Here is a 14,400-nt window from a genome sequence, read left to right as displayed (position 1 = left end):
AGATCCATCCACGTCTCAACAAATGACTCAGTTTCGTTCCTTTTTATGGCTGAGTAGTAGTCCGTTGTATATGTGTACCACAACTTCTTTATCCATCCGTCTGTCGATGGGCGTTTAGGTTGCTTCCGTGACCTGGCTATTGTACACAGTGCTGCAGTGAACATTGGGGTGCATGTGTCTTTTTGAATTATGGTTTTCTCTATGTATATGCCCAGTAGTGGGATTGCTGGGTCATATGGTAATTCTATTTTTAGATTTTTAAGGAACCTCCATACTGTTCTCCATAGTGGCTGTATCCATTTACATTCCCACCAACAGTGCAAGAGGGTTCCCTTTTCTCCACACCCTCTGCGGCATTTGTTGTTTGTAGATTTTCTGATGATGCCCATTCTGACTGGTGTGAGGTGACACCTCATTGTAGTTTTGATTTGCATTTCCCTAATAATTAGTGATGTTGAGTAACTTTTCACGTGCCTCTTGGCCATCTGTATGTCTTCTTTGGAGAAATGTCTATTTAGGTCTTCTGCCCATTTTTGGATTGGGTTGTTTGGTTCTTTAATATTGAGCTGCATGAGCTGTTTATATATTTTGGAGATTAATCCTTTGTCTATTGATTCGTATGCGAATATTTTCTCCCATTCATAGGGTTGTCTTTTTGTCTTGTTTATGGTTTCTTTTGCTGTGCAAAAGCTTTAAAGTTTCATTAGGTCCCATTTGTTTATTTTTGTTTTTATTTCCATTACTCTAGGAGGTGGATCAAAAGATATGTTGCTGTGATTTATGTCAAAGAGCGTTCTGCCTATGTTTTCCTCTAAGAGTTTTATAGTGTCCAGTCTTACTTTTAGGTCTTTAATCCATTTTGAGCTTATTTTTGTGTACGGTGTTAGGGAGTGTTCTAATCTCATACTTTCACGTGTACCTGTCCAGTTTTCCCAGCACCGCTTATTGAAGAGACTGTCTTTTCTCCATTGTATATCCTTGCCTCCCCGTGCACCTATGGTAAACCAATTCTTGTTCCATGACTTATGAATCAAAATCCTGAATTTTGTCGTTCATGCTCTTGGTTTTTATTTTTTTCTTCTTTTTTTTTTTTTTTTTTTTTACCTCCCTGTTCTCCTTAGATATGCATAGAAATGTCTTGGGAGAAACTTTTGATTGACGTGGGAGCCCCTCAAAGCCATTTTTGTAGACGTAAACTTGGTACTTATTAAATGTCAAGTATGAAATATGTACGGAATGAATTATTTCTCCATAAAGGAGAAATCAAAGTAAATTTCAAGAAAGTGAATTCTTGCCAAGTCTGCATTGCTGACAAATGCAGAAACGCTGATGTTCATTTGCTCAGAGGAATATGGCAGATGATACACAATAGATGTTGTAGCAACATTCACTTATATTCCTTTAAAAAAAAATAAAAGATCTTTCAAGAAGCTATTCTAGGATCCTTCTCTTGGCAGTGTCCTAGTTCTTATCTCTGCTACACACAGGCTCACAAAATGTTTTCTTTGAAGGGCATTTTGTTATCGGTCCTCTTTTTATTTTCCTTCCCGTAGAAAACAGAGCTGAAGGTATTCACTCCGCATGGTGAGGAGGCACCTGAGTGCACACACAGTGGCCCGAACCTCTTGCCTTTCTCTGCCTGTCCTTCCCTCAAAGGGAGGAGCAGCCACAGGGATCAATTCACCACCCTCAGTGAACCCCAGGCAGGAAGGAAACATCCTGTCCCAGACCTTTTGTTGCTTGGAGAGAATGAGTAGGAAGGAAGGCTGCCCCAGCTGATAGTGAAAAAGCGTAAGGACTTAGGACATTTTTCCCGCTTTACTGATGGCTGTAAATTTACCCATCCTGCTTTGCCCAGGACAGTCCCAGTTTATGCCTGTTATTCTCGTGTCATTATTAATAGCACCCCCATATACTCTCAAAAGTATTCTCGTTTGGACAGTAAACTATAGAGTCACCCTTTTACATGGACACACAAGTAGGAAACCTTGACCTCCAGAGATGGTCAGTGCTTGCCATGTCTATGTCTCCTGATGTTGGAACTTGGTACTATTAGGAAATGAAATTATGCACGAGACATATGCAGAGTAGGTGAATGCAGCCAGATGATTAAAAAATTCAGCTCAATTTATTGAGTGCCTAGTATGTGCTAAGCACTGTGCCAGGTGCTGACAGCACAGAGGTAAGTTCGCTTCTCCAGAGCTCACCTCACATGGGCGAGCCAGGCCTGCAAGCTCACCGTCTTTCCTTAGTATCTCTTCACTCCTCCCCATGACTTGAATATGAAACAAGTTTGTGATATTCTTTTTTTATTTTGGAGATTTAATGTCAGTGTATCATGTTTAATTAATAGAATATCACGTTATGAAACTGTTGACTCGTATCTTTTCCCTAGGCATCAAATATGTTGTCAGTGTTAATTTGACATCCAGATACGAGGAACAAAAGAGATAAGGCAAATAATGGTGAGATTATTGTAAAGAATGATGACGTAATGTGTGGCTATTTTAATGTGTTGCCACAACCTAAAGTATCTTGTATTTTCTTTACAAATAAGACATTAATCCAGAGATGCAAATCCCTCTGCCTGCCTCACTTCCTCCTGCCCTTTTATGGGAGATCACATGGCTGTGACAAAGAGCCATGTTGAGAAAACCATCGAGTTTTATTGTTTGTAGATTTTTAAGGCTACAAACTTCCTTTGACTAAAGGAAGATACTGCCAGTACTAGAAGCAAATAGAGAAGCTGGCTCTGAGGGTCAGAGTTCAGTTCACAAAAAAAGAAGCTACTCTAGGTATGATAATCAGAGAATGGTTTAGTACAGAGGATTAGATGCATGCTAAGTCTTTGGAAAGGCTGAAGGAGCAGATTTTAGCCTTGGCTTCCAGCACAGAACTCTAAAGTCAGATAGAACTCATCCCCTAGGGAACTACCATCTCTGAAGTTATCACTGAAGCAATGAATTCAAGAACATACTCTGTAACTGTGAACTAAGATTCAGGAAGTTGAGATCTAGAAGCTACCACTTTTGTAGCTCCTGTTAGCAACTGCCTTTCTTCAACCCGGAAGCTGGAGAATACACTTTGGAAATATGATATGGGAAATCTCATGCTTTTATGACGAAACTAGCCGACAGAAACAGCCAAAAGGGGCAGAGAGATGGCCAAGACCCTACTTCCACCTCCTAAATCACTCACAGATACATCTGTTGATGTAAGGTTGCCAGATTTAGCAAACAAAAGCAATGCATTCAACATACTTACACTAAGAAAAAAATCCATTGTTTAGCTGAAATTTGCATTTATCTGGGCACCCTGTATTTTATCTGACAACCCAAACTTATTAAAACGTAATTCGGGCTTCCCTGGTGGCGCAGTGGTTGAGAGTCCGCCTGCCGATGCAGGGGACGTGGGTTCGTGCCCCGGTCCGGGCAGATCCCACATGCCGCGGAGCGGCTGGGCCCGTGAGCCATGGCCGCTGAGCCTGCACGTCCGGAGCCTGTGCTCTGCAACGGGAGAGACCACAACAGCGAGCGGCCCGCATGCCGCAAAAAAAAAAAACAAAAAACCTAATTCATATCCAGAACCCTAGCTGCGTGGAAGTCTGGCAAATGCAGTTTTTAATTTCCAACCCGCTCAGTTGGATGGAGGGTAGTGTAGAGGTTTGAGTGAGCCAATCCGTAGTATTAACCAATGTATTGTGGATTTCCTAGCAAGAATGGCTGAAGCCTTTCTGCCCCCAGACACTTTTGCTACCGTCTGAATATTTCACTTTGTATTCCTATACTCTCTGAAATTCTACCAATTGGAGATTCATTTGGTTTAACTCAGCTTCCTTTTTTTCTTTTTTTTTTTTTGCTGCAAAAAGCTTTATTGTTTCCATTTGGTCCAAGGCTTGGGAGAGAGCTCCCGGGTGGTTAAAAAGCTGCCTTAGTGGCTGCAGAGCGGGGCTTCAGGCCGAAGCCCTGACGCCACAGGGGCTCCTCAAAGGCCGCTGGGCTCCGGAGGCTCCTACTCGTGCTGGAGGGCGAGCCTTTCCGAGCCTTTCCACGAGGGACTCGCCCAGCCCCCGCTGGGGACCAGCCGGCCTGCGGAGGTTGGTCAGGTGGTTGCACATCTTCTGGATGAGCTTCACCTGCTCATCTAGGAGGCGGCTCTCTGGGAAGTCACAGAAGGGGGGGGTCTGCACGGGCAGAGCCCAGGGCGTGCAGGTCCACAAGGGCCTGGTTCAGGTTCTCCTCCGCGAGCACGACGGCTTCCACAGCGCCCTGGGTTTCACCCCACTCATCCTGAGACGCTTCTGCACGTCCTGGAAGCGCGGCTGCCGCGCTGTTTTTGCATTTTTAAGAGGTGCTGGGCGCCCTCACGCTTTCCCTCGGGCATTTCGCGGAAAAAGTGGCCCAGGTCCTCCAGAGCCGCGTCGTGGCGGTGGAAATAGGAGCCCAGAGAGAGGTAGGTGCCGGAGGCCCGCAGATGCATGTTGACCAGGCGGTTGACGGCGGCCTCCACCTCGGCGGAATCATTCTGACGAATCTGGGAGCTCGTGGTGGATCGGTCATACGGAGTTAAGCTCAAAATATGGTGTTGGCGGTCCCGGTGACCAAGGATAGCTGACTGGCTAACTGCGAAGGTCGCAACTGGAAAAAAGGTTGGAGGGTGGTCGGAGGCTGGAGCAAAGGGCATCCCTGGGTCTGTTCTGTCCAAACACTGTTGAAGCAAGAGACAGATCGGGGGACCGCCGAGCGCACCGCCAGCTTCCTCTTTTTCAAAGGTAAAAATCTCCCAGAACGTGAAAGTGGTCGGACTATGCTCTGGGAGTGCAGTTTTTAACAGGTAGGAAAGAAGGATTATTAGGGACCTGAGGAAATATGGGGGGTAGAGATGACCAGGCACCAGCAGGTAGAATGACAGGTACATGCCCATTTCGTTCATGCCCATCTCAGGTGTCTTTTGCTTACTGTTTTGCATTGGGCGGAGTCAGGATTCAAAGAGAGATATTTTCTTTTCATACTTGATTCCCTTTTGTACCCCAAAAGATGTATGCTTCTCAAATCACAGAACCCAAAGTAGTGCTATCAGAATGACTTAGATCATCCATGTTTGAGATCAAATAGCCGTGACTGTCCTGACGTCAAACATATATAGCTGTTGTTTCTGTGGAAATTTGAATTTTGCGCTCTGAACCATTGACTTGCAAATGACTTTTGGTTACAGAACTCTTTGTAAGTTGGGGACTGCTTTTACTTATTTCATGAGTAAAGATGTCAAAAGGAAGAATGCCAGATTTGCACCGTGCTCATTAACTATTTCGTGAAAAGAAATGTCAGCCTAGAGAAATAAATGAAAAGAAATACTGCCTCTCTGAGAAGTCAAAACTGATGAAAAACAATCACGCAGGCACAATGCCACTCTTCAGAAACACGGAAACTCTTTTTTGTTCCCCATTTTGCCTAGGATTTTCTCTTCTGCATTTAAAACAGTTTCAAGGCTACTGATTATAACAGAAAATCAGTGGTAATTGGTAATTGGAAGCAGTGGGATGTTTGGAGAAGTAATAGAGGTAGCTGCTCTCCAAGTTATCCTGTAGGACTTTCCATGGCAATGAAATCAGGCAGTGGAAGCTTGGCTGACTGAGTGCAAGCAAACAGTCCTACAGAGAATGGTGCTGTCGCTTCAGTCCTTTTATCTCTGGTGGTGAGTGGGAAGTAGGGGAATTCTTTGGCAGAAAATTTTATCCAGGGGTTGACAAGGGTTATTTGGCTAAAAGAGCTTATTGTTATAGTGAAATCAAACTTCCCACGAATTGTTTGCTATTAAAGCAAATTGAAAATAGGCCTTGCATCTTCAATAAGGGAGGTGAAACTTGTAGATTAACTTGTGAGCTTTTTTTTTTTGGACTAGAGAGATGTATAAGTTGCTTTTATTTCGAAGGTACAGTCGCCATTTTGTCTTCAAAAATGTATGTTATTTTTGCTAGTATCTTACTCTTGTCTCTGAAAACATTATTACACTTAAAAGCATGATCACTTTTTGACAAGAATTTGCCATCATCCTTAAATTAAAGACCCTCAAATTATGTTTACTAATTATAATTTAGTTCCATACATTTAGTGATACTTTAAAACACGTGAGTTATTTTGTAACTCCCAGTATCACAAAGATAAATTTGACTCCATAGACAAAGTGTTGTTCCCAAAGGAATATTTCACTTAGGCAAAGAGAGGAGCACAGAAAAAAATCAGTGGAACTCTCAGCGCTCTGTATAACTCAGGCATTATATGGCTTTTCTTTCCTGTGAATATCGTGGTATGTTGAAAAGAGAAGGTAATGAACATATGGTGTTTAAAAGGCCCAAATCCTCTTCTGAGTGCCTGCAACCTATTATTTAACTGTGATCTTAGATCTGAAATCTGATCTTTTGAAAGTTTTGTTTTGCCCTGCGTGTTAAAAAATATGATTTCCATATCATGTTATATGATTGGCTGTCAGAATATAAACCAGTAGCCCAGTAAAAAATCATTTCATATCATTTGGTAAATACCATGATTGAGGGTACTTACGATTGTGGATCTGGGTAGGCCAGATATTTGGGGGTTTGGGAAATTCCAAAGCTTAAAATCATATTGGTTTTATAGCGAAGAATAATCTCAGTTAGTTTTGAGGTTTCAAAAATGGACTGCTCAAGGAATATTTTCTTGCTTTCTCAGGCTCCACACAGTTTTCCAGAAGCAAGCATTCATCCATTCAGGGAGCTATAACCTGTAGTTTCCACTTTTCAAGCGATTGCCCTTAAAACCATGAGAACAGGCCCTAGGATTTATGGAGACCCACTTCTCAAGGCAAGCAGATCCTTCCAGCTTTCACCTGTCAGTTTGTCATTGTTCGCCTCTGCTGTATCCGAGGAGTTTCTTGCAGCCTCTGAAGCCTAAGATGCAGAATGAATGGAGGAGGGTGCATAAATCTAACTCATATTCATGGACTAGTCTCTCCAGTAGAGAGGCTGTATTATCTTTCTTTTTTAGTTTTCCCTAATCAAGCCATTAGCATGAAACAAGGACATGTAATCTTACCAGAGGAAAATCGGGGTCGTGCCATAGGCTAGCTGAATGAGCACTCTGTGGCATGATGATGTATGGCCACTGCACAACAACTCCTTTACCACATCAAATCTGCCCTTTAATTACATTTTAAATCTCATTTGAAGAGATTTTTATCATCATGGAAATTGCTCTGTAAATGTGCCCATGATGAGACCCAATAAAAGTTTGCTGAGAGGAATCGAAGACAGAGGTGATGAATCAGCAGCTAAAACGTTATCATCAGACAGAGTTTTCCTGGCTTTAGGCAAAACAGTCCTGTGCAGGAGCAGAAAATCTTCTTTGACTCAGAGGTGTATTTGCCCCAGACGATTACAGGGAGATTTGCCTGTAGCGCTATCACTTCTTCGAGAAGCTGAAGGCAGAGTTCTGCTTTCCGGCTCAGCGGGCCTTTGTTTCCCAGCCTCAGAGCCATCACTTGAATTTATAGTTTCCAAGATGATTAATACAATATTTGCCTCATGTTCCTGACTTCATGTATGTAGGCAGAGCAGGCCTGAGGTTCTTTAAAGGAACGATGGCTTTCCTTGCATGAAATAAAGAACACGTCTGCTTTCTTTTCAGGGTCATTTAAAAACATCTACACTGCTGGGTTACGGAAGGCATGTGAGGAAGATTCTTAGGTAAAGCGTGAAGTCAAAATGTTCCTTCTCTCCAACAGGGATTGTGTCGTATCATTTTGTAGCACAACCGATTTGGTTTCCTTTTAAGCATATTCTTAATTATCTCTTGTTGCAATCTTGAACTGGTTCACTGAGGTACAGAGATCCTAGAGCCATAGCTACGCTTTCCCAGAGGTACCAACTTCCGTGTCTTTCCCCAGGTCCCTGGCTGAATGCCCCACCCACCTTTTCCGTCATGTTCCCCACCAACCCCTCTTTTATTTGATATTTATTTCCCAAGCGGATGGCAGGGCAAAATGGGAAAGGGCCAGATTACTTGAATGTGGTTAGAGTGACAGGAACTTCCTTCTAGCCCTCAAGGGCTGCCTTTTGGTGTGCCCCCTTCCCCAAATCTAGTCATTTTGTGCCTGGGATCACTATGACTAATTCCAAGATGCATAAGTAAGCAAAAATCACACTTTAGTGACTTTTTAAGAAATAAATTTATTTATTTTATTTGTTGATTTCTGGGAGCGTTGGGTCTTCGTTGCTGCGCGCGGGCTTTCTCTAGCTGCGGCGAGCGGGGCTACTCTTTGTTGTGGTGCGCGGGCTTCTCATTGCGGTGGCTTCTCTTGTTGCAGAGCACGGGCTCTAGAGCGCAGGCTCAGTTGTTGTGGCACACGGGCTTAGTTGCTCCACGGCATGTGGGATCTTCCCGGACCAGGGCTCGAACCCGTGTCCCCTGCATTGGCAGGCGGATTCTTAACCACTGGGCCACCAGGGAAGCCCTTTAGTGACATTTTTGACGTGTTCTTTTTCCTGAGAGTTTTCTATTATAATGGTACTTGAAAGATTTGTTGTCTTCATTAATTCATTGTATTTCTTGGAGGTGGAGGTAGGCTACCGCTCTCCAGTCCCTCTTAGGGGGTCTCAGAAGCCCATGAAATTATCGGTCATATTTTGTGTTTATGAATATTTGTGCAGGTTTCTCGGGAGGGGAGCCATCATTTTCACAAAGGCATTCATGACCTCCAGGAGATTAAGGACCATTATGCTGGACCAGTGGTTAATTCTCAAAGGGTGATCCCTAGAGTGGAAGTGTCAGTATCACCAGGGAAGTTGTTAGACTGCAACTTCTTGAGCGCCCCTCCAGACCTACAGAATCATGAACTCCAGGGTTGGGACCCAGTAGCCTGTGTTTTTCTGTTTGTTTGCTTTTTTAATTTAATTTTATTCATTTTTACAGCAGGTTCTTACTCGTCATCCATTTTATACACATCAGTGTATACATGTCAATCCCAATTGCCCAATTCATCACACCACCACCACCACCACCACCACCACCCCCCTGCCGCTATCCCCCTTGGTGTCCATGTTTGTTCTCTACATCTGTGTCTCAATTTCTGCCCTGCAAACCGGTTCATCTGCACCATTTTTCTAGGTTCCACATATATGCGTTAATATACGATATTTGTTTTCTCTTTCTGACTTACTTCACTCTGTATGACAGTCTCTAGATCCATCCACGTCTCAGCAAGTGACCCAATTTCGTTCCTTGCTATGGCTAATATTCCATTGTATATATGTACCACATCTTCTTTATCCATTCATCTGTCGATGGGCATTTAGGTTGCTTCTATGACCTGGCTATTGTAAATAGTGCTGCAGTGAACATCGGGGTGCATGTGTCTTTGTGAATTATGGTTTTCTCTAGGTATATGCCCAGCAGTGGGATTCTTGGATCATATGGTAATTCTATTTTTAGATTTTTATGGAACCTCCATACTGTTCTCCATAGTGGCTGTATCAATTTACAGTCCCACCAGCAGTGCAGGAGGGTTCCCTTTTCTCCACACCCCCTCCAGCATTTCTTGTTTGTAGATTTTCTGATGATCCCCGTTCTAACTGGTGTGAGGTGATACCTCATTGTAGTTTTGATTTGCATTTCTCTAATAATTAGTGACGTTGAGCAGATTTTCATGTGCCTCTTGGCCATCTGTATGTCTTCTTTGGAGAAATGTCTATTTAGGTCTTCTGCCCATTTTTGGATTTTTTTTTTTAATATTGAGCTGCATGAGCTGTTTATATATTTTAGGGATTAATCCTTTGTTGGTGGATTCATTTCCAAATACTTTCTCCCATTCTGAGGGTTGTCTTTTCATCTTGTTTATGGTTTCCTTTGCTGTGCAGAGGCTTTGAAGTTTCATTGGGTCTCATTTGTTTGTTTTTATTTCCATTTCTCTAGGAGGTGGGTATAAAAGGATCTTGCTGTGATTTATGTCGTAGCGTATTCTGCCTATGTTTTCCTCTAGGAGTTGGATGGTGCCTGGCCTTACATTTAGGTCTTTAATCCATTTTGAGTTTATTTTTGTGTATGGTGTTAGGAAGTGTTCTAATTTCATTCTTTTACATGTAGTTGTACAGTTTTCCCAGCACACTTATTGAAGAGGCTGTCTCTTCTCCACTGTATACTCTTGCCTCCTTTGTCAAAGATAAGGTGACCATATGTGCGTGGGTTTATCTCTGGGCTTTCTATCCTGTTCCATTGATCTATCTTTCTGTTTTTGTGCCAGTACCATACTGTCTTGATTATTGTAGCTTTGTAGTATAGTCTGAAGCCAGGGAGCCTGATTCCTCCAGCTCCGTTTTTCTTTCTCAAGATTGCTTTGGCTATTCGGGGTCTTTTGTGTTTCCATACAAATTGTGACATTTTTTGTTCTAGTTCTCTGAAACATGCCAGTGGCAGTTTGATAAGGATTGCATAGAATCTGTAGGTTGTTTGGGGTAGTAGAGTTACTTTCCCAATGTTAATTCTTCCAATCCAAAAACATGGTATATCTCTCCATCTGTTTGTATCGTCTTTAATTTCTTTCATCATTGTCTTACAGTTTTCTGCATACAGGTCTTTTGTCTCCTTAGGTAGGGTTATTCCTAGATATTTTATTCTTTTTGTTGCAATGGTAAATGGGAGTGTTTTCTTAATTTCACTTTCAGAATTCTCATCATTAGTGTATAGGAATGCCAGAGATTTCTGTGCATTAATTTTGTATCCTGCTACTTTACTGAATTCGTTGATTAGCTCTAGTCGTTTTCTGGTAGCATCTTTAGGATTCTCTATGTATGGTATCATGTCATCTGCAAACAATGACAGCTTTACTTCTTCTTTTCCAACTTGGATTCCATTTATTTCTTTTTTTTCCTCTGATTGCTGTGTCTAAAACTTCCAAAACTGTGTTGAATAATAGCGGTGAGAGTGGGTAACCTTGTCTTGTTCCTGATCTTAGTGGAAGTGATTTCAGTTCTTCACCATTGAGGATGATGTTGGCTGTGGGTTTGTCTTATATGGCCTTTATTTTGTTGAGGAAAGTTCCCTCTATGCCTACTTTCTGGAGGGTTTTTATCATAAATAGGTGTTGAATTTTGTCAAAAGCCTTCTCTGCATCTACTGAGATGATCATCTGGTTAATCTCCTTCAGTTTGTTAATATGGTGTATCACGTTTGATTTGCATATGTTGAAGTATCCTTGCATTCCTGGGATAAACCCCACTTGATCATGGTGTATGATCCTTTTAATGTGCTGTTGGATTCTGTTTCCTAGTGTTTTGTTGAGAATTTTTGCATCTGTGTTCATCAGTGATATTGGCCTGCAGTTTTCTTTCTGTGTGATATCTTGTCTGGTCTTGTTATCAGGGTGATGGTGGCCTCACAGAATGAGTTTGGGAGTGTTCCCTCCTCTGCTATATTTTGGAAGAGTTTGAGAAGGATAGGTGTTAGCTCTTCTCCAAATGTTTGCTAGAATTCGCCTGTGAAGCCATCTGATCCTGGGCTTTTGTTTGTTGGAAGATTTTTAATCACAGTTTCAATTTCAGTGCTTGTGATTGGTCTGTTCATATTTTCTGTTTCTTCCTGGTTCAGTCTCGGCAGGTTGTGCATTTCTAAGAATTTGTCCATTTCTTCCAGGTTGTCCATTTTATTGGCATAGGGTTGCTTGTAGTAATCTCTCATGATGTTTTGCATTTCTGCAGTGTCAGTTGTTACTTCTCCTTTTTCATTTCTAATTCTATTGATTTGAGTCTTCTCCCTTTCTTTCTTGATGAGTCTGGCTAATGGTCTATCAATTTTGTTTATCTTCTCAAAGAACCAGCTTTTAGTTTTATTCATCTTTGCTATCGTTTCCTTCATTTCTTTTTCATTTATTTCTGATCTGATCTTTATGATTTCTTTCCTTCTGCTAACTTTGGGGTTTTTTTGTTCTTCTTTCTCTAATTGCTTTAGGTGTAAGGTTAGGTTGTTTATTTGAGATGTTTCTTGTTTCTTAAGGTAGGCTTGTATAGCTGTAACCTTGCCTCTTAGAACTGCTTTTGCTGCATCCCATAGGCTTTGGGTCGTTGTGTTTTCACTGTCATTTGTTTCTAGGTATTTTTTGATTTCCTCTTTGATTTCTTCAGTGATCTTTTGGTTATTAAGTAGTGTGTTGTTTAGCCTCCATGTGTTTGTATTTCTTACAGATTTTTTCGTGTAATTGATATCTGGTCTCTTAGTGTTGTGGTCGGAAAAGATACCTGATGCGATTTCAGTTTTGTTAAATTTACCAAGGCTTGATTTGTGACCCAGGATATTATCTGTCCTGGAGAATGTTCCGTGAGCACTTGAGAAGAATGTGTATTCTGTTGTTTGTGGATGGAATGCCCTATAAATATCAATTAAGTCCATCTTGTTTAATGTATCATTTAAAGCTTGTGTTTCCTTATTTATTGTCATTTTGGATGATCTGTCCATTGGTGAAAGTGTGGTGTTAAAGTCCCCTACTCTGATTGTGTTACTGTCGATTTCCTCTTTTAGAGCTGTTAGCAGTTGTCTTATGTATTGAGGTGCTCCTATGTTGGGTGCATAAATATTTACAATTGTTATATTTTCTTCTTGGGTCGATCCCTTGATCATTATGTAGTGTCCTTCCTTGTCTCTTGTAATAGTCTTTGTCTTAAAGTCTGTTTTGTCTGGGATGAGAATTGCTACTCCAGCTTCCTTTTGATTTCCATTGGCATGGAATATCTTTTTCTATCCCTACACCTTCAGTCTGTATGTGTCCCTAGGTCTGCAGTGGGTCTCTTGTAGACAGCATATATACGGGTCTTGTTTTTGTATCCATTCAGCCAGTGTATGTCCTTTGGTTGGAGCATTTAATCCATTTACATTTAAGGTAATTAGTGATATGTATGTTCCCATTACCATTTTCTTAATTGTTTTGGGTTTATTATTGTAGGTCTTTTCATTCTCTTGTGTTTCTTGCCTAGAGAAGTTCCTTTAGCATTTTTTGTAAAACTGGTTTGGTGGTGCTGAATTCTCTTAGCTTTTGCTTCTCTGAAAAGCTTTCAATTTCGCCTTCAAATCTGAATGAGATCCTTGCTGGGTAGAGTAATCTTGGTTGTAGGTTTTTCTCTTTCATCACTTTAAATATGTCCTGCCACTCCCTTCTGGCTTGCAGAGTTTCTGCTGAAAGATCAGCTGTTAACCTTATGGGGATTCCCTTGTGTGTTATTTGTTGTTTTTCCCTTGCTGCGTTTAATATGCTTTCTTTGTATTTAATTTTTCATAGTTGGATTAATATGTGCCTTGGCGTGTTTCTCCTTGGATTTATCCTGTATGGGACTCTCTGTGCTTCCTGGACTTGATTAGCTATTTCTGTTCTCATATTAGGGAAATTTTCAACTATAATCTCTTCAAATATTTTCTCAGTCTCTTTTTCTTCTTCTTCTGGGACCCCTATAATTTGAATGTTAGTGCGTTTAATGTTGTCCCAGAAGTCTCTGAGACTGTTCTCAATTCTTTTCATTCTTTTTTCTTTATTCTGCTCAGCAGTAGTTATTTCCACTATTTTATCTTCCAGGTCACTTACCCATTCTTCTGCCTCAGTTATTCTGCTATTTATCCCTTCTAGAGAATTTTTAATTTCATTTATTGTGCTGTTCATCTCTGTTTCTTTGCTCTTTAGTTCTTCTAGGTCCTTGTTTATCGTTCCTTTTATTTTCTCCATTCTATTTTCAAGATTTTGGATCATCTTTAGTATCATTATTCTGGACTCTTTTTCAGGTAAACTGCCTATTTCCTCTTCAGTTGTTAGGGCTGTTGGGTTTTTGCCTTGCTCCTTCATCTGCTGTGTGTTTCTCTGTCTTCTCATCTTGCTTAACTTACTGTGCTTGGGGTCTCCTTTTCGCAGGCTGCAGGTTCGTAGTTCCCGTTGTTTTTGGTGTCTGTCCCAAGTGGCTACGGTTGGTTCAGCGGGTTGGGTAGGCTTCCTGGTGGAGGGGACTAGTGCTTGTGTTCTGGTGGATGAGGCTGGATCTTGTCTTTCTGCTGTGCAGGACCACGTCTGGTGGTGTGTTTTGGGGTGTCTGTGGACTTATTATGATTTTAGGCAGCCTCTCTGCTTATGGATGGGGTTGTGTTCCTGTCTTGCTAGTTGTTTGGCATAGGGTGTCCAGCACTGTAGCTTGCTGGTCGTTGAGTGGAGCTGGGTGTTGGCATTGAGTTGGAGGTCTCTGGGAGATTTTCGCCATTTGATATTACGTGGAGCTGGGAGGTGTCCTGAACTTGGCTCTCCCACCTCAGAGGCACAGCCCTGACGCCTGGCTGGAGCACCAAGAGCCTGTCCTGCCCACGGAAAAAGAGGAAAAAAGAAAAAAAAAAAAAAAAAAAAAAA

General features: G+C 41.7%; 1 protein-coding gene and 1 pseudogene across 1 annotated transcript in view; one reads left to right on the top strand and one right to left on the bottom strand.

Annotated features, from left to right (window-relative positions):
* The window catches only part of DMD (dystrophin), a 2,107,962-nt gene that overhangs the window by 1,689,618 nt on the left and 403,944 nt on the right, over positions 1-14,400 (top strand). The window lies entirely within an intron of this gene.
* LOC114906378 lies at positions 3,953-6,622 on the bottom strand (annotated as a pseudogene).

The sequence above is a fragment of the Monodon monoceros genome, unplaced genomic scaffold (genome assembly GCF_005190385.1).
Source record: "Monodon monoceros isolate NGI ecotype Baffin Bay Population unplaced genomic scaffold, NGI_Narwhal_1 Super_Scaffold_22, whole genome shotgun sequence".
Lineage (NCBI taxonomy): Eukaryota > Metazoa > Chordata > Mammalia > Artiodactyla > Monodontidae > Monodon > Monodon monoceros.
Note: the sequence above shows the minus strand (reverse complement) of the source record. Positions and strands in the feature narration are given on the sequence as shown.